This window comes from Pseudophryne corroboree, chromosome 8 (assembly GCF_028390025.1).
Source record: "Pseudophryne corroboree isolate aPseCor3 chromosome 8, aPseCor3.hap2, whole genome shotgun sequence".
NCBI lineage: Eukaryota > Metazoa > Chordata > Amphibia > Anura > Myobatrachidae > Pseudophryne > Pseudophryne corroboree.
The window spans coordinates 415,370,045-415,394,087 of NC_086451.1; the positions used below are offsets into that span (position 1 = coordinate 415,370,045).

Genomic DNA, 24,043 nt, shown 5'->3' on the forward strand with positions numbered 1-24,043 from the left:
CTGAAACCTTATTGTGTGTGACTCATTGCTCTGTACGGCGCTCACTGTCTCTAGCGCCGACCTCTAGGGAAATACTTGGTGCTCGGTGTAGGGCATAGACATGTGCTGGATCCTTGGCTCTGTAACAAGTTGTGTATTCTGTTACAGCACCCACGGTCTGTGCTGTACCCTGAGTGATGGTACAAGTATAAGCTTGCATGTGACTCCTGATAACATTGGGCAATGTTTCCTGTACCCAAGGGGTTAAGTTGTGTGTTTGTACGAGCTGCGGTCTGAGAGCAGCAGAGCAGTGTGCGAGAGACTGAGGCTTCCTTTTACCTGGGGTCAGGTAACCTGATTCTGTACCTATGGGCGTATCTGTCTCTGTTCCTCCCTGTGGGTGAGACGGCATTTGTAATGTCAACAGGGCCATCCCCTAGAAGCATCTCATGTTGAGGATCCCCACAGGACACTGCTTTTAAGGTACGGTTATCTGTTGCACTGTCAATCTGCTATAATGCCTGTAATAGAGAACTGTAAATCTGCTATAATGCCTGTCATAGAGAAAAGGGACCTGGGTGCAGCGTGATTAATGTAGCCAGATTTAGTGAAATGATGTCTCATTATACATAAGTGGTAAGATCTCGAATAGACTACAGCATTCAGTGCTATACACCATAGTGATCAGATCTTTACACCATAGTGATCAGATCTTTACACCATAGTGATCAGATCTATACACCAGATCACCAGGACGCAGTGAGGTAGTGATATCACTGTATACATCACTGGTAACGTCACCTAGAGTACAGTGATCAGTCCTATACACCAGATCACCAGGACACAGAGGTAGTGATATCACTGTATACATCACTGGTAACATGTCACCTAGAGTATAGTGATCAGTCCTATACACCACATCACCAGGACACAGAGAGGTAGTGATATCACTGTATACATCACTGGTAACATGTCACCTGCAGTATAGTGATCAGTCCTATACACCAGGACACAGAGAGGTAGTGATATCACTGTATACATCACTAGTAACAGATCACCTAGAGTATAGTGATCAGTCCTATACACCAGATCACCAGGACGCAGAGAGGTAGTGATATCACTGTATACATCACTAGTAACAGGTCACCTAGAGTATAGTGATCAGTCCTATACACCAGATCACAGAGAGGTAGTGATATCACTGTATACATCACTAGTAACAGATCACCTAGAGTATAGTGATCAGTCCTATACACCAGATCACCAGGACGCAGAGAGGTAGTGATATCACTGTATACATCACTAGTAACAGGTCACCTAGAGTATAGTGATCAGTCCTATACACCAGATCACCAGGACGCAGAGAGGTAGTGATATCACTGTATACATCACTGGTAACATGTCACCTAGAGTATAGTGATCAGTCCTATACACCAGATCACCAGGACAGAGAGGTAGTGATATCACTGTATACATCACTGGTAACATGTCACCTAGAGTACAGTGATCAGTCCTATACACCAGATCACCAGGACACAGAGGTAGTGATATCACTGTATACATCCCTGGTAACATGTCACCTAGAGTATAGTGATCAGTCCTATACACCAGATCACCAGGACACAGAGAGGTAGTGATATCACTGTATACATCACTAGTAACAGGTCACCTAGAGTATAGTGATCAGTCCTATACACCAGATCACCAGGACGCAGAGAGGTAGTGATATCACTGTATACATCACTGGTAACATGTCACCTGCAGTATAGTGATCAGATCTATACACCAGATCACCAGGACACAGAGATGTAATACTATCACTGTATACATCACTGGTAACATGTCACCTACAGTATAGTGATCAGTCCTATACACCAGATCACAGAGAGGTAGTGATATCACTGTATACATCACTGGTAACATGTCACCTAGAGTACAGTGATCAGTCCTATACACCAGATCACCAGGACACAGAGAGTTAGTGATATCACTGTATACATCACTGGTAACATGTCACCTAGAGTATAGTGATCAGTCCTATACACCAGATCACCAGGACACAGAGAGGTAGTGATATCACTGTATACATCACTGGCAACATGTCACTTAGAGTACAGTGATCAGTCCTATACACCAGATCACCAGGACACAGAGAGGTAGTGATATCACTGTATACATCACTGGTAACATGTCACCTAGAGTACAGTGATCAGTCCTATACACCAGATCACCAGGACACAGAGAGGTAGTGATATCACTGTATACATCACTGGTAACATGTCACCTACAGTATAGTGATCAGTCCTATACACCAGATCACCAGGACACAGAGAGGTAGTGATATCACTGGTAACAGGTCACCTAGAGTATAGTGATCAGTCCTATACACCAGATCACCAGGACACAGAGAGGTAGTGATATCACTGTATACATCACTGGTAACATGTCACCTAGAGTACAGTGATCAGTCCTATACACCAGATCACCAGGACGCAGAGAGGTAGTGATATCACTGTATACATCACTGGTAACATGTCACCTAGAGTACAGTGATCAGTCCTATACACCAGATCACCAGGACGCAGAGAGGTAGTGATATCACTGTATACATCACTGGTAACAGGTCACCTAGAGTACAGTGATCAGTCCTATACACCAGATCACAGAGAGGTAGTGATATCACTGTATACATCACTGGTAACATGTCACCTAGAGTATAGTGATCAGTCCTATACACCAGATCACAGAGAGGTAGTGATATCACTGTATACATCACTGGTAACATGTCACCTAGAGTACAGTGATCAGTCCTATACACCAGATCACCAGGACGCAGAGAGGTAGTGATATCACTGTATACATCACTGGTAACATGTCACCTAGAGTATAGTGATCAGTCCTATACACCATATCACAAGGACGCAGAGAGGTAGTGATATCACTGTATACATCACTGGTAACAGGTCACCTAGAGTATAGTGATCAGTCCTATACACCACATCACCAGGACACAGAGAGGTACTGTGATATCACTGTATACATCACTGGTAACATGTCACCTAGAGTACAGTGATCAGTCCTATACACTAGATCACAGAGAGGTAGTGATATCACTGTATACATCACTAGTAACAGGTCACCTAGAGTATAGTGATCAGTCCTATACACCAGATCACCAGGACACAGAGAGGTAGTGATATCACTGTATACATCACTGGTAACAGGTCACCTAGAGTATAGTGATCAGTCCTATACACCAGATCACAGAGAGGTAGTGATATCACTGTATACATCACTGGTAACATGTCACCTACAGTATAATTAACCGATACACATACCCTCCAACTGTACCTTTATGGCAGGTACAGTACCTTTTTTTTATGGTCTGTACCTGCCAAAAAGGTTTTTTTACCGATTTTTGACACTCCAAATTAACATTGAAAGTATAGGAAAGGGGGCGTGGCCACGCCCCCTTTATCCGTGGTCACACACCCTTTCCTAATTTGTACTGGTTTTCGTGTGAAAAATGCTGGAGGGTATGAGATATACAGTATATACCAGATCACCAGGACACAGAAAGAGAGGTGGTGATATCACTGCATACATCACTGGTAACATGTCACTGAGTATAGTGATCAGTCCTATACACCAGATCACCAGGACGCAGAGAGGTAGTGATATCACTGTATACATCACTAGTAACATGTCACCTACAGTATAGTGATCAGTCCTATACACCAGATCACCAGGACACAGAGAGGTAGTGATATCACTGTATACATCACTGGTAACATGTCACCTAGAGTATAGTGATCAGTCCTATACACCAGATCACCAGGACACAGAGAGGTAGTGATATCACTGTATACATCACTGGTAACATGTCACCTAGAGTATAGTGATCAGTCCTATACACCAGATCACCAGGACGCAGAGAGGTAGTGATATCACTGTATACATCACTGGTAACGTCACCTAGAGTGTAGTGATCAGTCCTATACACAAGATCACAGAGAGGTAGTGATATCACTGGTAACAGGTCACCTAGAGTATAGTGATCAGATCTATACACCAGATCACCAGGACACAGAGGTAGTGATATCACTGTATACATCACTAGTAACAGGTCACCTAGAGTACAGTGATCAGTCCTATACACCAGATCACCAGGACGCAGAGAGGTAGTGATATCACTGTATACATCACTGGTAACATGTCACCTACAGTATAGTGATCAGTCCTATACACCAGATCACCAGGACACAGAGGTAGTGATATCACTGTATACATCACTGGTAACATGTCACCTAGAGTATAGTGATCAGATCTATACACCAGATCACCAGGACACAGAGAGGTAGTGATATCACTGTATACATCACTGGTAACAGGTCACCTAGAGTATAGTGATCAGTCCTATACACCACATCACCAGGACACAGAGAGTTAGTGATATCACTGTATACATCACTGGTAACAGGTCACCTAGAGTATAGTGATCAGTCCTATACACCACATCACCAGGACACAGAGAGGTAGTGATATCACTGTATACATCACTGGTAACAGGTCACCTAGAGTATAGTGATCAGTCCTATACACCACATCACAAGGACACAGAGAGGTAGTGATATCACTGTATACATCACTGGTAACATGTCACCTACAGTATAGTGATCAGTCCTATACACCAGATCACCAGGACGCAGAGAGGTAGTGATATCACTGTATACATCACTGGTAACATGTCACCTAGAGTATAGTGATCAGTCCTATACACCAGATCACCAGGACACAGAGAGGTAGTGATATCACTGTATACATCACTGGTAACATGTCACCTAGAGTATAGTGATCAGATCTATACACCAGATCACCAGGACACAGAGGTAGTGATATCACTGTATATACATCACTGGTAACATGTCACCTAGAGTATAGTGATCAGTCCTATACACCAGATCACCAGGACACAGAGAGGTAGTGATATCACTGTATACATCACTGGTAACATGTCACCTAGAGTATAGTGATCAGATCTATACACCAGATCACCAGGACACAGAGGTAGTGATATCACTGTATATACATCACTGGTAACATGTCACCTAGAGTATAGTGATCAGTCCTATACACCAGATCACCAGGACACAGAGAGGTAGTGATATCACTGTATACATCACTAGTAACATGTCACCTACAGTATAGTGATCAGTCCTATACACCAGAACACAGAGAGGTAGTGATATCACTGTATACATCACTGGTAACATGTCACCTAGAGTATAGTGATCAGATCTATACACCAGATCACCAGGACACAGAGAGGTAGTGATATCACTGTATACATCACTGGTAACATGTCACCTAGAGTATAGTGATCAGATCTATACACCAGATCACCAGGACACAGAGAGGTAGTGATATCACTGTATACATCACTGGTAACATGTCACCTAGAGTATAGTGATCAGTCCTATACACCAGATCACAGAGAGGTAGTGATATCACTGTATACATCACTGGTAACATGTCACCTAGAGTATAGTGATCAGATCTATACACCAGATCACCAGGACACAGAGAGGTAGTGATATCATTGTATACATCACTGGTAACATGTCACCTACAGTATAGTGATCAGTCCTATACACCAGATCACCAGGACACAGAGAGGTAGTGATATCACTGTATACATCACTGGTAACAGATCACCTAGAGTATAGTGATCAGATCTATACACCAGATCACCAGGACACAGAGAGGTAGTGATATCACTGTATACATCACTGGTAACATGTCACCTACAGTATAGTGATCAGTCCTATACACCAGATCACCAGGACACAGAGAGGTAGTGATATCACTGTATACATCACTGGTAACATGTCACCTACAGTATAGTGATCAGTCCTATACACCAGATCACCAGGATGCAGCGAGGTAGTGATATCACTGTATACATCACTGGTAACATCTCACCTAGAGTATAGTGATCAGTCCTATACACCAGATCACAGAGAGGTAGTGATATCACTGTATACATCACTGGTAACATGTCACCTAGAGTATAGTGATCAGTCCTATACACCAGATCACAGAGAGGTAGTGATATCACTGTATACATCACTGGTAACATGTCACCTAGAGTATAGTGATCAGATCTATACACCAGATCACCAGGACACAGAGAGGTAGTGATATCACTGTATACATCACTGGTAACATGTCACCTAGAGTATAGTGATCAGATCTATACACCAGATCACCAGGACACAGAGAGGTAGTGATATCACTGTATACATCACTAGTAACATGTCACCTACATTATAGTGATCAGTCCTATACACCAGATCACAGAGAGGTAGTGATATCACTGTATACATCACTGGTAACATCTCACCTGCAGTATATAGTGATCAGTCCTATACGCCAGATCACCAGGACACAGAGAGGTAGTGATATCACTGTATACATCACTAGTAACATGTCACCTAGAGTATAGTGATCAGATCTATACACCAGATCACCAGGACACAGAGAGGTAGTGATATCACTGTATACATCACTGGTAACATGTCACCTAGAGTATAGTGATCAGATCTATACACCAGATCACCAGGACACAGAGAGGTAGTGATATCACTGTATACATCACTAGTAACATGTCACCTACATTATAGTGATCAGTCCTATACACCAGATCACAGAGAGGTAGTGATATCACTGTATACATCACTGGTAACATCTCACCTGCAGTATATAGTGATCAGTCCTATACGCCAGATCACCAGGACACAGAGAGGTAGTGATATCACTGTATACATCACTAGTAACATGTCACCTAGAGTATAGTGATCAGATCTATACACCAGATCACCAGGACACAGAGAGGTAGTGATATCACTGTATACATCACTGGTAACATGTCACCTAGAGTATAGTGATCAGATCTATACACCAGATCACCAGGACACAGAGAGGTAGTGATATCACTGTATACATCACTAGTAACATGTCACCTACATTATAGTGATCAGTCCTATACACCAGATCACAGAGAGGTAGTGATATCACTGCATACATCACTGGTAACGGGTGGCGAGCGCAGCGAGCCCGCAAGGGGCTCATTTGCGCTCGCCACACTGTCGGTAAGCCGGCGGTCGGGCTCCCGGCGCAGGTATGCTGGTCGCCGGGTGCCCGACCGCCGGCATATCGTAGTGAACCCCTGGTAACATGTCACCTACAGTATAGTGATCTGTCCTATACACCAGATCACAGAGAGGTAGTGATATCACTGCATACATCACTGGTAACATGTCACCTAGAGTATAGTGATCTGTCCTATACACCAGGACACAGAGAGGTAGTGATATCACTGTATACATCACTGGTAACATGTCACCTAGAGTACAGTGATCAGTCCTATACACCAGATCACCAGGACACAGAGAGTTAGTGATATCACTGTATACATCACTGGTAACATGTCACCTAGAGTATAGTGATCAGTCCTATACACCAGATCACCAGGACACAGAGAGGTAGTGATATCACTGTATACATCACTGGTAACATGTCACCTAGAGTATAGTGATCAGTCCTATACACCACTAGTCCTCCTTATATGTGCAACCTCATATGGTCCTACCTAGTGAAGTGGGCAGGATGGGGAGAATAAGTCTGCGTAGTGCATGTCCATGGTGAGGAGGTGTGAGCAATATGATGTCATTCTATGATGAGCACTGCATTTTGGCCCCGCCCCCTCTCCATAGACCGGCATGTATTGGCTGTGTGCCTCTGGGAGGAGAATACTAAAGTTGGCAAGTATATTGTATATTATTACCGCTTTAAATGTAGCTGCTGAATTGCAATTCACCAGCTATTGCATTTAACTCATTATTTTTACATTTTTAATGTTCTTGGAGGTTATGGATATAGGTCCTGATTCAGTGTTGTACGTAAACCTAATGGTTTGCATACAGTACACAACAAAGATTATGGGCGGGATGCATCAATCTGTAAAATGCGTTGATCCTCCAAAAAAGGCATTCACGGAGGTTTGGCTGCATTTTACAACTTGTTGCAATCTGCCCAGTGATGGCCGTTTGGGGACAGGATGGTGATGTGTCACCCCCTTTTTGTGGGCGTCCCTTGGCCAGGGCCTGCATCTCCTGACGCAGATTTCCTATTTTAGAAGAAAAGAAAAAAAAGAGTTTCGGTGAACAAATAGGGGTCCTAAAGTGCCAACAAGCCGGGCTTTGATGCGTGGTTACAATGCTCATTCCCATTTCCTACGGATGTTAGCACATAGTGGTTTATCTGGCAAGGTAATGGTCTGCAGTGACTTGTATAATGATTTGTAAACAGGTGCTGGTTTGTCCGATGACAGATTGTCGCACTAATTGTTTATATGTGAGTGATACCTGTCATTACTGTCCCTTTATCTGCATTTAAAGATCTGACTGATAGAGCTGACAGTAGCTGTGATGTATGGCTACATAATGAGGCTCAGTGTGTACATCCTGCCGCTATCACTTCCCCCGTCTGGAGCAGCTGACGCGTAATGCAAATATTTACCTGCAGCTCTGATATCAACCAGTGATAGAAGCCCCATGCAGTCTGTTTATTCAGGATTAAGCTCTGCACAGAGGTACATCGTGCTCTGACACTCAGGGAGTCTGAGGCCCAGATACATTGTCTATGAAATCAACAGATCTTTCTGAAATCTACACAGGAACTATGGTTATAACATTGGATCTTCAGTGATGTGAGTAGTACATAACCATGACATGGGTGTGTCGGTATTATATACACATAAAAGCAGATTATTTTAGTTTAGTTCCCGCAGTACATAAACGGTAAGCATTATTTGGCGGACGTTTGTTGTTATGGATTAATATTCTGAGAAAAGCTTTGTGAGCCCTGTAGCCAGAAGAATATAAAACATTAGTGGATTGTAGTAACGGCTTAGGGGGGTAATTCAGACCTGATCGCAGCAACAAATTTGTTAGCAGTGGGGCAAAACCATGTGCACTGCAGGTGGGGCAGATGTAACATGTGCAGAGAGAGTTAGATTTGGGTGGGTGATTTTGTGTCTGTGCAGGGTAAATACTGGCTGCTTTATTTTTACACTGCAATTTAGATTTCAGTTTGAACACACCCCAACCAAATCTAACTATCTCTGCACATGTTATATCTGTCCCCCTGCAGTGCACATGGTTTTGCCCAATTGCTAACAAACTTGCTGCTGCGATCAACTCAGAATTACCCCCAATGAGCAGTGATACTGAGCACTGATGAGGAAACTAGAACTGACACTGAGCAGCAAGATGCAGCACTGGACTATTGTACTGTAGTATACTGGTCACCACAATGCAGCACAAGACAATGGCCCTCATTCCGAGTTGATCGGTCGCAAGGCGAATTTAGCAGAGTTACACACGCTAAGCCGCCGCCTACTGGGAGTGAATCTTAGCTTCTTAAAATTGCGACCGATGTATTCGCAATATTGCGATTACTAACTACTTAGCAGTTTCAGAGTAGCTCCAGACTTACTCTGCCTGTGCGATCATTTCAGTGCTTGTCGTTCCTGGTTGACGTCACAAACACACCCAGCGTTCGCCCAGGCACTCCCACCGTTTCTCCGGCCACTCCTGCGTTTTTTCCGGAAACGGTAGCGTTTTCATCCACACGCCCCTGAAACGCCGTGTTTCCGCCCAGTAACACCCATTTCCTGTCAATCACATTACGATCGCCGGAGCGAAGAAAAAGCCGTGAGTAAAAATACTTTCTTCATAGTAAAGTTACTTGGCGCAGTCGCAGTGCGAACATTGCGCATGCGCACTAAGCGGATTTTCTCTGCGATGCGATGAAAAATACCGAGCGAACAACTCGGAATGAGGGCCCATGAGCAGTGATACTGAGCACTGATGAGGATACTAGAACTGACACTGAGCAGCAAGATGCAGCACTGGACTATTGTACTGTAGTATACTGGTCACCACAATGCAGCACAAGACAATGAGCAGTGATTCTGAGCACTGATGAGGATACTAGAACTGACACTGAGCAGCAAGATGCAGCACTGGACTATTGTACTGTAGTATACTGGTCACCACAATGCAGCACAAGACAATGAGCAGTGATACTGAGCACTGATGAGGATACTAGAACTGACACTGAGCAGCAAGATGCAGCACTGGACTATTGTACTGTAGTTTACTGGTCACCACAATGCAGCACAAGACAATGAGCAGTGATACTGAGCACTGATGAGGATACTAGAACTGACACTGAGCAGCAAGATGCAGCACTGCACTATTGTACTGTAGTATACTGGTCACCACAATGCTGCACAAGACAATGAGCAGTGATACTGAGCACTGATGAGGATACTAGAACTGACACTGAGCAGCAAGATGCAGCACTGGACTATTGTACTGTAGTATACTGGTTACCACAATGCTGCACAAGACAATGAGCAGTGATACTGAGCACTGATGGGGATACTAGAACTGACACTGAGCAGCAAGATGCAGCACTGGACTATTGTACTGTAGTATACTGGTCACCACAATGCAGCACAAGACAATGAGCAGTGATTCTGAGCACTGATGAGGATACTAGAACTGACACTGAGCAGCAAGATGCAGCACTGGACTATTAGTAATGTACTGTAGTATACTGGTCACCACAATGCAGCCCAAGACAATGAGCAGTGATTCTGAGCACTGATGAGGATACTAGAACTGACACTGAGCAGCAAGATGCAGAACTGCACTATTGTACTGTAGTATACTGGTCACCACAATGCTGCCCAAGACAATGAGCAGTGATACTGAGCACTGATGAGGATACTAGAACTGACACTGAGCAGCAAGATGCAGCACTGGACTATTGTACTGTAGTATACTGGTCACCACAATGCAGCACAAGACAATGAGCAGTGATACTGAGCACTGATGAGGATACTAGAACTGACACTGAGCAGCAAGATGCAGCACTGGACTATTGTACTGTAGTTTACTGGTCACCACAATGCAGCACAAGACAATGAGCAGTGATACTGAGCACTGATGAGGATACTAGAACTGACACTGAGCAGCAAGATGCAGCACTGCACTATTGTACTGTAGTATACTGGTCACCACAATGCTGCACAAGACAATGAGCAGTGATACTGAGCACTGATGAGGATACTAGAACTGACACTGAGCAGCAAGATGCAGCACTGGACTATTGTACTGTAGTATACTGGTTACCACAATGCTGCACAAGACAATGAGCAGTGATACTGAGCACTGATGGGGATACTAGAACTGACACTGAGCAGCAAGATGCAGCACTGGACTATTGTACTGTAGTATACTGGTCACCACAATGCAGCACAAGACAATGAGCAGTGATTCTGAGCACTGATGAGGATACTAGAACTGACACTGAGCAGCAAGATGCAGCACTGGACTATTAGTAATGTACTGTAGTATACTGGTCACCACAATGCAGCCCAAGACAATGAGCAGTGATTCTGAGCACTGATGAGGATACTAGAACTGACACTGAGCAGCAAGATGCAGAACTACACTATTGTACTGTAGCATACTGGTCACCACAATGCTGCCCAAGACAATGAGCAGTGATACTGAGCACTGATGAGGATACTAGAACTGATACTGAGCAGCAAGATGCAGAACTGCCCCCCCCCCCCCCCTCCTGTAGTGCACATGGTTTTGGCCAACTGCTAACAAATTTGCTGCTGCGATCAACTTTGAATTAGGCCCTAGAACCGCACCTTAGGGTAAAGCCATCTGTTAAGTGGTAAATGTTTTTTTTTCCCTAGTTTAATAGAGCACTGAGCCTAAAATACAATTGGGTTTTTTCATAATGTCATCACTGATCAAGTTGACACGAGATTGTTCACCTGTTCATAAGCTAGAGATTGACCATGTCGGCATTCTTCATGTAGACTGTAATGAAATGTCGAAATATTGTTCCTGGTGGCGCTGCGGTCACTTAACTGGTCCTGACGGCTGCAGTGGGTCCAACGACGTCTTGCAGGTCCCGATGGTCATGTGACAAATTGACAATCACTTCTGGTGCAGACCTCTGACCTCTAATTTCGGGGTAGACCTCTGATACCTCTAGTGCCTCACTTTGATGGTTATTCAGAGTTGTTAGCAATTGGGCAAAACCGTGTTGCACTGCAGGCGGGGCATATGTATATTGTTTCTGTGCAGGGTAAATACTGGCTGCTTTATTTTTACACTGCAATTTAGATTTCAGTTTGAACACACCCCACCCAAATCTAACTCTCTCTGCACGATACATCTGCCCCACCTGCAGTGCACATGGGGGGTCATTCCGAGTTGTTCGCTCGTTGCCGATTTTCGCAACGGAGCGATTAAGGCGAATATGCTGATGCGCATGGTACGCAGGGCGCATGTGCTAAGTATTTTAGCTCAAAACTTTCATCGTTGAAGTGTTCGGAGTGTGATTGACAGGAAGTGGGTGTTTCTGGGCGGAAACTGACCATTTTCTGGGAGTGTGCGGAAAAACGCAGGCGTGCCAGGATAAAACGCGGGAATGTCTGGAGAAACGGGGGAGTGGCTGGCCGAACGCTGGGTGTGTTTGTGACGTCAAACCAGGAAGGAAACGGGCTGAGCTGATCGCAGTGTAGGAGTAAGTCTCGAGCTACTCAGAAACTGCTAAGAATTTTCTATTCGCAATTCTGCTAATCTTTCATTTGCAATTCTTCTAAGCTAAGACACACTCCCAGAGGGCGGCGGCCTAGCGTGTGCAATGCTGCTAAAATCTGCTAGCGATCGAACAACTCGGAATGAGGGCCATGGTTTTGCCCAGTTGCTAACTTTTTTGTTTGCTTACAACTCTGAATAACCTCCTTTGACCTTTCGCCCCTGCAGCCTAACACCAACTAATGCCTAACCCTCCCATCCTAATGTCAACATTCTGATAATGTCAGCATTTCATGTTGGCGTTTTGAGAATGTCGACATATTGCCTGTTGACGTAACAATGTCAACATCAACTGTCAACATTATGTCACCATTGTAAATGTCAGCCTAATAAATACATTCCGTTTAGAAAAGCACTAGTCACCTCCACAAACATGAATGTGAAAGTTTCCATACTTCGACAGAATTCAAGATGTTTGACATTGTTTGCTGTGCATGAGAGTACAAATTATTTGCCTCATCAGTAAATTTTTGGTAGAAGGTTCCTGACTGCTGTGTTTGTTATTGAGATTACTAACAGGAAGTGCGGCCACAAAAACAAATCTTTACACTATGAGGTAAGTGTTAAGACCCTATGGGCCTGGGCAGATTGGCTATAGGGCTCACAGGGAAATTTCCTAGTGGGCTGATGTGTACGTGGGGCCTGTTTTGTTTGCTGACATGTGAGCGGTGGCGCTGTCGTCATGGTTACAAGGTGTACCTTTGGTGCTGACCATGGGGGTGATTCAGACCTGATCGTAGATGTGCAAACTTTAGCACATCTACGATCACCTTCCCTGACATGCGGGGGGACGCCCAGCACAGAGCTAGTCCGCTCCGCATGTCAGGCCCTGCCCCGTTGCACAAGTACAAAAGCATCGCACGGCGGTTATGCTTTTGTACTGGTAGAGTAGCTCCCCACCAGTGCAGCTTCTGCGCGCTGGCAGGGAGCTACTCGTCGCTGCTCGGGTCACAGCGGCTGCGTGTGAAGTCACGCAGCCGCCGCGGCCTGCCCCCCCCCCCAAACGCCTCCCGCCTAGCGACCGCTTCTGCCTGTCAATCAGGCAGAGGCGATCGCAGGGCTAAAACATCCGTCGGCTGTCTGGCATGCGCCGGCGCGATCAGGTCTGAATTAGCCCCCATGTGAGGCTGCTTCTACAAATTTGTCCAGGGCCACTTTCAGTTCCCAATCCTCCCCTGTTCATGGATGTATGTCCCACTTACTACCATGTTCCCTGCTGATGGTCTTCATGTAGTACCAACAGGAGGGGACACCTAACATTTTTTATTCACAGCTCCAATTGTTTTGTATATATTTAATAATCAGTGTTTAGTATCTAGTTATCCAGGTGTCATTGTATGAACGGGTGTAGTATGTTATGCCGGCGGCCGGGATCCCGGCGGCCAGCATACCGGCACAGGGATTCCGACCGCGGGCATGCCGGCAGCTGGGGGAGTGCAAATGAGCCCCTTGCGGGCTCGCTACATGCGCCACGCTATTTATTCTCCCTCCAGAGGGGTTGTGAACCCCCAAGAGGGAGAATAGTATTCTGAGCGCCGGGATCAGTGGCAGAACTAGCGAGCGGTGGGCTCAGGTGCAACAAAATGCTTTGGACCCCCTCTCATCCCGTTCGAGTCCACCCCCTCACCCCCAACTCCAAATTAGGGATTATTTGCATGCTCCCGTATTATGTATAGATATTGATATATTATTTAAAAAAAAGGGATTGCTGGCCACACAGGTGTGTGTGTGTGTGTGTGTGTGTGTATATGTATATATATATATATATATATATATATATATATAATAGCAAAGTCCCGGCACTCCAAGTTAAAGTGAAGTAGCTTGTCCAGGTGCCCCCACGATGTATGACATAGAAGAGCAGGTAAGTGCGGCACTCATGGAATCCAGCAATGAAGACAGACACAAGCACTGTATAAATCAGCGTTTCAATCACATAATGATTTTCGTCAGGATACAAAAATGTAAAATACAACTTACTGCTACTTGTACCCTTCACCAAACACACGTGAAGACGCTGATTCCGGAACTCCGCCGGCTGCGTCTCACCCACAATGATGTCATCGCGACTGGACGCGATGTGTGCCACACCACGTGACCTCGATTACCATGACTACAGCAGAAAACAAACGGGCATAATAAAGGCACTATATACACTTATAAGTTCATCAGATGTTAACAGAAATTAACGGCATCACATTGCATAAGAGTGCAGAATGTGAAGCATAAAACTGATGGTCATTATTACACATAATCTATAATTGTGATCCACCTATCAAAAAGTGTTATTATATAAACACTGGACAATCCTACTACTGGATTTAGTTTGTTATGCAGTGGACCCGTCAGATAGTGTAACAAATATAATGCACAACTGCTGTATAGTACTGTAAAGAGTAGCAAATTGACACTATGACATAGAACCTGAGTATAAAAAGACTAAGAATAGCCTATTTATTATTCAATACATAAAAGACTATTTTGTTCAGAATGTTTATAAGAAACAAGTCAGAGACAACATCTCGTTAAGCCCCTTAGGTTGAATTACATCCAATTTATGGATCCAAAAGGATTCCATACGCCAGTGATGGCTAACCTTGACACTCCAGCTGTTGTTGAACTACACATCCCGGCATGCCCTGCATCAGTTTTAGCAAGGCCAAATAGCAAAACTGTAGCAGGGCATGCTGGGATGTGTAGTTCAACAACAGCTGGAGTGTCAAAGTTAGCCATCACTGCCCTACGCAGTAATAAATTGTCCCTATCACCACCTCTACGAAGAGGTGGGATGTGGTCAATCATCCTATAGCGAAGGCAAGACAAATTGTGTCCGGCATTTAGCACCCTCCAGAGCTAATCTAATGGAGGAACGATGTGCAGACATTCTCTCCTTAAACGTTCTCTTAGTTTTACCAATATAACTATAGCCGCAGGGGCAGATTATTTGGTAAACTACAAACGAGCTTTCACATGTAAGATGGTGTTTAATCTTGAAAACTCCACCGGTATGCGGATGATTCAATTTATCTCCAGTAAGTAAAAAGCCGCAGGTCGTACAGGAGCATTTAAAGCAACCGGGCTTTTTGGGAGGAAAAAATGTTTTTAAAGGATCATGGTCCCTGATATCGGAGATATCAGTTCTTACCAGATGATCCCTTAAATTGCGTGACCGAGAATAACAAGCCATAAGATCGGTGTTTTGTAGGCCTAAATCTGTCAGTCTTCACAATGGACCAATAGGTTTTAGAAATACGATTGATCATTGGAGACATTTCATTATATTCAGTAACCCATGTCAATTTAGGATTAGTACTAGTTATTACTTACTATTGTTACTCTTATTTAGCAAGGATTTACGATCCATTGACATAACTTTGTTTTTTGATATCTGTAACTCACTAAGGGGATATCCTCTGTGCACAAACTTGGAGATCAAGAGATCTAATTGTTGTTCTGCTAATGCATTTTTGCTATTGATCCTCCTGATACGGGTCATTTGAGAAAGGGGTAAGCCACGTTTTAAACTTGAGGGATGAAAACTCTTATTATGCAGAATGGTATTGCGATCCATTTTTTTAGTGTACACAGTAGTGCAGAGATCACCCTCAAATAAATTAATGGTTACATCAAGGAAATTGATAGAGTTTTTGTCGATAACAAAAGAGAATTTCACCGGTGAGGGTGATGCATTATCTGTCTCAAAAAGAGTGATTTTTAATGTATCCTCCCATACTTTAAGTGTGAGTGAGACTAGCTTGCTTAATAAAGGACTATCTTTCGTTCCTAATTCATCATTCAATGAGTTACACTGGCAAGTGGAAAAATACCGTATACAATGTCAGCTCAAACTTAAAGAATTTTTTCATAAAAATAACACACCTGAGAAGAGTAGTTCTGAACCTATTCCGGCTAAACTGGTACCATTAGCCAAGAAATCCACATTTGACCCCATCTCTGTAAACCCTTCTATTAGAACATTCATGCGGCTGCTGGTACAAGATACGTTAAATTCCAGGAGTGAGATGCCTAAACATCATGGTAATTTGAGTAAACTTGAGCATCAAGCTCTTAAGAACCTTAAGAATAATGAACAGCTTATCATTCGTGCCGCAGATGAGGGTGGAGGTGTGGTGCTTCAGGATCTTCGAAACTACAAGGATGAGATAGAGCACCAATTGAGTGATGCGGGGTATATTTAAAGCTACGGAAGGATCCTACTTTGGCTTTTTCTAAAGAATTAAAGGAACTACTACAGTTGGCATTAGTTGCACATATTATTAATGTGAGGATTTTTGACATTCTGCTTCCTGAATTTCCAATTATGCCAATTTTGTACACCCTTCCCAAGATTCACAAAGGCTTAAACCCACCACCGGGGCGTCCGATAATCTCAGCCCATGGTGGTTTGTTTCAACCCATGGCAATATTATTGGACTCTATTCTTCAACCACTGATTCAAGTCCATCCCAATCATCTCTTGGACACTACAGCATTGCTTAATAAACTTGAGGGTTTAGGGAAACTTGACTCTGAAGTTTGGCTTGTGACGGCTGATGTCACAAGCCTGTACACGGTTATTCCTCATTGTGATGGTCTCAGAGCTATTGAAAATTTACTGGTCAGCAAGAGTGGTTTGGAAGGAGCACATATTGAGATTGTTTTACTTATGTTAGAGATGATTCTGAAAAAAAACTTCTTTATGTTTGATAATAATTATTATCTACAGATTAGAGGGTGTGCAGTGGGTTCTGCCGTGGCCCCGACGTATGCTAATGCTTACATGTTTCTGGTGGAGCAAAATTTGTTCTTTGAAAATGTAGATACAGCATCTAAAATTATTTTCTACACACGTTACATCGATGATTTGATGTTGATTTGGTCGGGCACACGGACAGAACTCATTGAACTTTTTGAGACACATAATGCATCACCCTCACCGGTGAAATTCTCTTTTGTTATTGACAAAAACTCTATCAATTTCCTTGATGTAACCATTAATTTATTTGAGGGTGATCTCTGCACTATTGTGTACACTAAAAAAACGAATCGCAATACCATTCTGCATAATAAGAGTTTTCATCCCTCAAGTTTAAAACGTGGCTTACCCCTTTTCTGAAATGACCCGCATCAGGAGGATCAATAGCAATAATGCATTAGCAGAACAACAATTAGATCTCTTGATCTCCAAGTTTGTGCACAGAGGATATCCCCTTAGTGAGTTACAGATATCAAAAAACAAAGTTATGTCAATGGATCGTAAATCCTTGCTAAATAAGAGTTTGAAGTAATCCTAAATTGACATGGGTTGCTGAATATAGTGACATGTCTCCAATGATCAATCGTGTTTCTAAAACCTATTGGCCCATTGTGAAGACTGCAATAGATTTAGGCCTACAAAACACCGATCTTATGGCTTGCTATTCTCGGTCACGCAATTTAAGGGATCATCTGGTAAGAACTGATATCTCCGATATCAGGGACCATGATCCTTTAAAAACATTTTTTCCTCCGAAAAAGCCCGGTTGCTTTAAATGCTCCTGTACGACCTGCGGCTTTTTACTTACTGGAGATAAATTTAATCATCCGCATACCGGTGAAGTTTTCAAGATTAAACACCATCTTACATGTGAAAGCTCGTTTGTAGTTTACCAAATAATCTGCCCCTGTGGCTATAGTTATATTGGTAAAACTAAGAGAACGTTTAAGGAGAGAATGTCTGCACATCATTCCTCCATTATATTAGCTCTGGAGGGTGCTAAATGCCGGACACAATTTGTCTTGCCTTCGCTATAGGATGATTGACCACATCCCACCTCTTCGTAGAGGTGGTGATAGGGACAATTTATTACTGCGTAGGGCAGTGATGGCTAACTTTGACACTCCAGCTGTTGTTGAACTACACATCCCAGCATGCCCTGCTACAGTTTTGCTATTTGGCCTTGCTAAAACTGTATTACAGGTGGAACAGCCTAAGCAGCGAAAACATCCCACTTTGGGGCGTAAAAAGTGAGTTTGCTGCTGTTTTGTAAGCGGAAATACATCTAATTTCACTACTCTGTCACCTATGTTGGAACCCCTGGTATAACTAGGTAATAACCTGGAGTCCAACAAGGCTGGTAGCGCTTTGTTTGTATTAACTATTGGCCAAAGCTTTTTAACCTGTTGTGCAATGGCTGTAGTAGCTGCTGTAAACTTATTTACCCACGGAATTCTGTGGGCCTGTTGTTTTTTATTAGCCACTCTGGAGGAATTCAACTATGAGTCTCTAGAAAGACTCATCACTTTGTTCTTACTGATCAATAAATCTTGACGTGGATATCCTCGTTGTTCAAACTTGTTCACCATCTGGTCTATAGAGGATTCTACCTGTTGTGGATCTGATATGATCCTTCTCGCTCTCAAAAATTGTGATTGAGGAAAACCTTTACGTAAAGGTAAAGGATGTGAACTCGCATGATGTAAAATTGAATTACGATCAGTGGGTTTGATATATAAAGCTGTTTGTAATCGGCCATCCTGTACAGATATGACAACATCCAGAAAATGTATTTCTAGATGTTACATCTGGTAAGTTAATTTCACTGGACTCCCAGTGCCATTGTGATCACTTAACAAGCTCACTAGCTGTTCCTGCGGTCCCTGCCATAGAATAAGGAGATCGTCTATGTACCTCTTATAGAAGTACATAGGCGAAATCTGTGGGGAGCCAAAAAGTGTGTTCTCAATCGAATACATAAAGGCATTGGCGTATGATGGGGCTACTGGGGACCCCATTGCACACCCAAGAGCCTGTACATAGATGCGACCATCAAAAGTAAAATAATTGCGTGTCAAGACAAGTGTAAGCAGTTTTAGAAAGAAATCTACCGCTGGACCATGATAAGTGGGGTTATCAGTGATTAAATGACGAACAGCCTCCACACCTGCATCAGCCTCCACGTCTGCGCTACACAAGGTTAAACCTTCTGGTAGCGTACCCAATGACTGTAAACATACCAACAAAGATGTTGTGTCTTTCAGATATGATGGAATCGCCTGAATGCATGGATTTAGAAATGCATCTAAAAAAATGGCTACTGGATGATACAAAGAATTCCTGGCCGACACTATAGGTCGGCCGGGCGGATTTACCAATGATTTATGTACTTTAGGTACAGTATAAAACAACGGAATCTTAGGGCGGTCTACTGTCAAGGCTCGTTTCTGTTCAAAGGATAAAATAAATATATATATATATATATATATACACTGCTCAAAAAAATAAAGGGAACACTTAAACAACACAATGTAACTCCAAGTCAATCACACTTCTGTGAAATCAAACTGTCCACAACACTGATTGACAACCAATTTCACATGCTGTTGTGCAAATGGAATAGACAACAGGTGGAAATTATAGGCAATTAGCAAGACACCCCCAATAAAGGAGTTGTTCTGCAGGTGGTGACCACAGACCACTTCTCAGCTCCTATGCTTTCTGGCTGATGTTTTGGTCACTTTTGAAAGCTGGCGGTGCTTTCACTCTAGTGGTAGCATGAGACGGAGTCTACAACCCACAAGTGGCTCAGGTAGTGCAGCTCATCCAGGATGGCACATCAATGCGAGCTGTGGCAAGAAGGTTTGCTGTGTCTGTCAGCGTAGTGCCCAGAGCATGGAGGTGCTACCAGGAGACAGGCCAGTACATCAGGAGACGTGGAGGAGGCCGTAGGAGGGCAACAACCCAGCAACAGGACCGCTACCACCGCCTTTGTGCAAGGAGGAACAGGAAGAGCGCTGCCAGAGCCCTGCAAAATTACCTCAAGCAAGCCACAAATGTGCATGTGTCTACTCAAACGATCAGAAACAGACTCCATGAGGGTGGTATGAGGGCCCGACGTCCACAGGTGGGGGTTGTGCTTACAGCCCAACACCGTGCAGGACGTTTGGCATTTGCCAGAGAACACCAAGATTGGCAAATTCGCCACTGGCGCCCTGTGCTCTTCCCAGATGAAAGCAGGTTCTCACTGAGCACATGTGACAGACGTGACAGAGTCTGGAGACGCCAAGGAGAACATTCTGCTGCCTGCAACATCCTCCAGCATGACCGGTTTTGCAGTGGGTCAGTAATGGTGTGGGGTGGCATTTCTTTGGGGGGCCGCACAGCCCTCCATGTGCTCGCCAGAGGTAGCCTGACTGCCATTAGGTACCGAGATGAGATCCTCAGACCCCTTGTGAGACCATATGCTGGTGCGGTTGGCCCTGGGTTCCTCCTAATGCAAGACAATGCTAGACCTCATGTGGCTGGAGTGTGTCAGCAGTTCCTGCAAGACGAAGGCATCGATGCTATGGACTGGCCCGTCCGTTCCCCAGACCTGAATCCAATTGAGCACATCTGGGACATCATGTCTCGCTCCATCCACCAACGCCACATTGCACCACAGACTGTCCAGGAGTTGGCGGATGCTTTAGTCCAGGTCTGGGAGGAGATCCCTCAGGAGACCATCCGCCACCTCATCAGGAGCATGCCCAGGCGTTGTAGGGAGGTCATACAGGCACGTGGAGGCCACACACACTACAGTGCCTCATTTTGACTTGTTTTAAGGACATTACATCAAAGTTGGATCAGCCTGTAGTGTGTTTTTCCACTTTAATTTTGAGGGTGACTCCAAATCCAGACCTCCATGGGTTAATAAACTTGATATCCATTGATAATTTTTGTGTGATTTTGTTGTCAGCACATTCAACTATGTAAAGAACAAAGTATTTAATAAGAATATTTCATTCCTTCAGATCTAGGATGTGTTATTTTAGTGTTCCCTTTATTTTTTTGAGCAGTGTATATATATATATATATATACAATATTCAGCGGCACTCAGGGATGCCAAGTACAGTATGACATAACAGGGTAGAGATACACATACAGATAGGATCCGTTCAGGTTCAGGATGTGGATGTGTCCTAGATTTAGGATGTGGAGAGGGGGGTAATTATTTGGATGCAATGGGGGCACTGTGCTGGAGAGAATCTGGTGAGGGGGACCTGCTCAGGGGCAGGGAGATGGATACCTAGCAACAGTGCCGTAACTAGACATTTTAGCGCTTTGTGCAAGAAACGGCATCAGCGCCCCCCCCCCCTTTTTGTAAAATACGGGCAATGCACGCCATAGGTGCGTGCCAAAAATATAGGGGCGTGGCTTCATGGGAATGGGTGTGGCCACAAAATAATACCAATTCATATTACAGGTGCACAGTAGTCTCCATTTTTAAAATTATGCCGCACAGTAGCGCCACTACACCAGCTAGAGCCCATTTTAAACATTACGGCAGACAGCGTCCCCTTTTTACACATTACGGCAGACAGAGTCCACCTTTCACACATTGCGGCAGACAGCATCCCCTTTTTACACATTACGGCAGAGTCCCCTTTTTTACACATTACGGCAGACAGTCACCCTTTTTACACATTACAGCAGACAGCATCCGCTTTTTACACATTACGGCAGACAGAGTCCACCTTTTACACATTACGGCAGACAGCGTCCCCTTTTTACACATTACGGCAGACAGAGTCCACCTTTCACACATTGCGGCAGACAGCGTCCCCTTTTTACACATTACGGCAGAGTCCCCTTTTTACACATTACGGCAGAGTCCCCTTTTTTACACATTACGGCAGACAGCGTCCCCATTTTACACATGACGGCAGACAACATCCCCTTTTTACACATTACGGCAGACAGAGTCCACCTTTTACACATTACGGCAGACAGCGTCCCCTTTTTACACATGACGGCAGACAACATCTCCTTTTTACACATTACGGCAGACAGCATCCCCATTTTACACATTACGGCAGACAGTGTCCCCTTTTTACACATGACGGCAGACAACATCCCCTTTTTACACATTACGGCAGACAGAGTCCACCTTTTACACATTACGGCAGACAGCGTCCCCTTTTTACACATTACGGCAGACAGCGTCCCCTTTTTACACATTACGGCAGACAGAGTCCACCTTTTACACATTACGGCAGACAGCGTCCCCTTTTTACACATTACGGCAGACAGCGTCCCCTTTTTACACATGACAGCAGACAGCATCCCCTTTTTACACATTACGGCAGACAGAGTCCACCTTTTACACATTATGGCAGACAGCGTCCCCTATTTACACATTACGGCAGACAGCGTCCCCTATTTACACATTACGGCAGACAGCGTCCCCTTTTTACACATTACGGCAGACAGCGTCCCCTTTTTACACATTACGGCTGACAGGATAGATAGATAGATAGACAGACAGACAGACAGAAAGAACAGATGATACTTACTGTCTTCACTGGCTCAGGCAGTCAGGCTCCTCGGTGCAGCTTCTGGCAGATCCCGGGCAGGGAAAAAGGAGGAGGAGGGTGGGGGAGGAGGGAGCCGCAGCAGCGCAATATAATTGGTGGAGGCGCAGCTGCAGCTGTTCCTCTCCTTCCACATAGGCTGGCTGCCGCCGCTGTGATGAGGGAAGCGTATCCCAGCATTCACAGCGGCGGTGGCCAGCCTATGTGGAAGGAGAGGGACAGCTGCAGCGGCGCCTTCACCAATTACATTGTGCTGCTGCGGCTCCCGAGTCCCTCTCCCTCCTCCTTCTTCCCCCCATAGCTGCGTCACTCTGCTCTCCTCCTCTCCTCTTCGGCGGCCCCCAGCACACAGTTGCAGGCGGCATGTAATGAGTCAGTTTGACTCATTACATGCCGCTGGCTTTGGGCCCCTTCACAGCGGCGGGCCCCAGTGCCAAGCACTGCTTGCACTGCTGGTAGTTCCAGCACTGGCCAGGATCCCAACAGCCGGCATACTGAATACCACCCGTATAATCTCTCAGACCTAAAACCTAAGTGTATGTGACAGCATTACACTGTGCTGCCTGGTCCAATGGCATACATTGCTTCTGTTCCTGGTTCTGTCTTGTGTTTATGATGCAGTGTGAAGGTATACATGGAGTCACGTTGCTTATTTCACAAATAATCTCTTTAGTAAATAATGCTGTGTGCCTGCATACATGGAATAATGTTTTTTTTTGTATTGCTAAGAATCTGATTATTAAATGATGCTGGTTACTAGTATATATAAGGAATCAGGTCACTTGTTTCATCAAAAAATCTGCTTATTAAATGACTCATGTCCGACAAGGGCATTATCTGTCTACCACTTCATTGTTTATCCTTGTGCACGGCCATGTGTAACCAGCACCGTGCTTTCTCATAGGAAAAGCAGCAACCTGTCACCTCTGCACTAGTTTCTTTAATAAAAACAAAAATCCACATTTGCACTTTATGCTGG

The 24,043-nt window shown here is 44.3% G+C and overlaps 1 protein-coding gene across 2 annotated transcripts in view; it reads left to right on the forward strand.

Annotated features, from left to right (window-relative positions):
• The first annotated feature begins 387 nt into the window (after positions 1 to 387).
• The window catches only part of LOC134949379 (uncharacterized), a 76,446-nt gene continuing 52,790 nt past the window's right edge, over positions 388 to 24,043 (forward strand). Inside the window, exon 1 of one of the 2 annotated variants that reach the window (XM_063937921.1) lies at positions 388 to 462. The gene's annotated coding sequence lies outside the window, so the exon portion shown is untranslated. Of the gene's footprint in view, positions 463 to 8,609; positions 8,750 to 24,043 lie in introns of those variants that run through there. The other variant, XM_063937920.1, reaches the window with a different exon arrangement.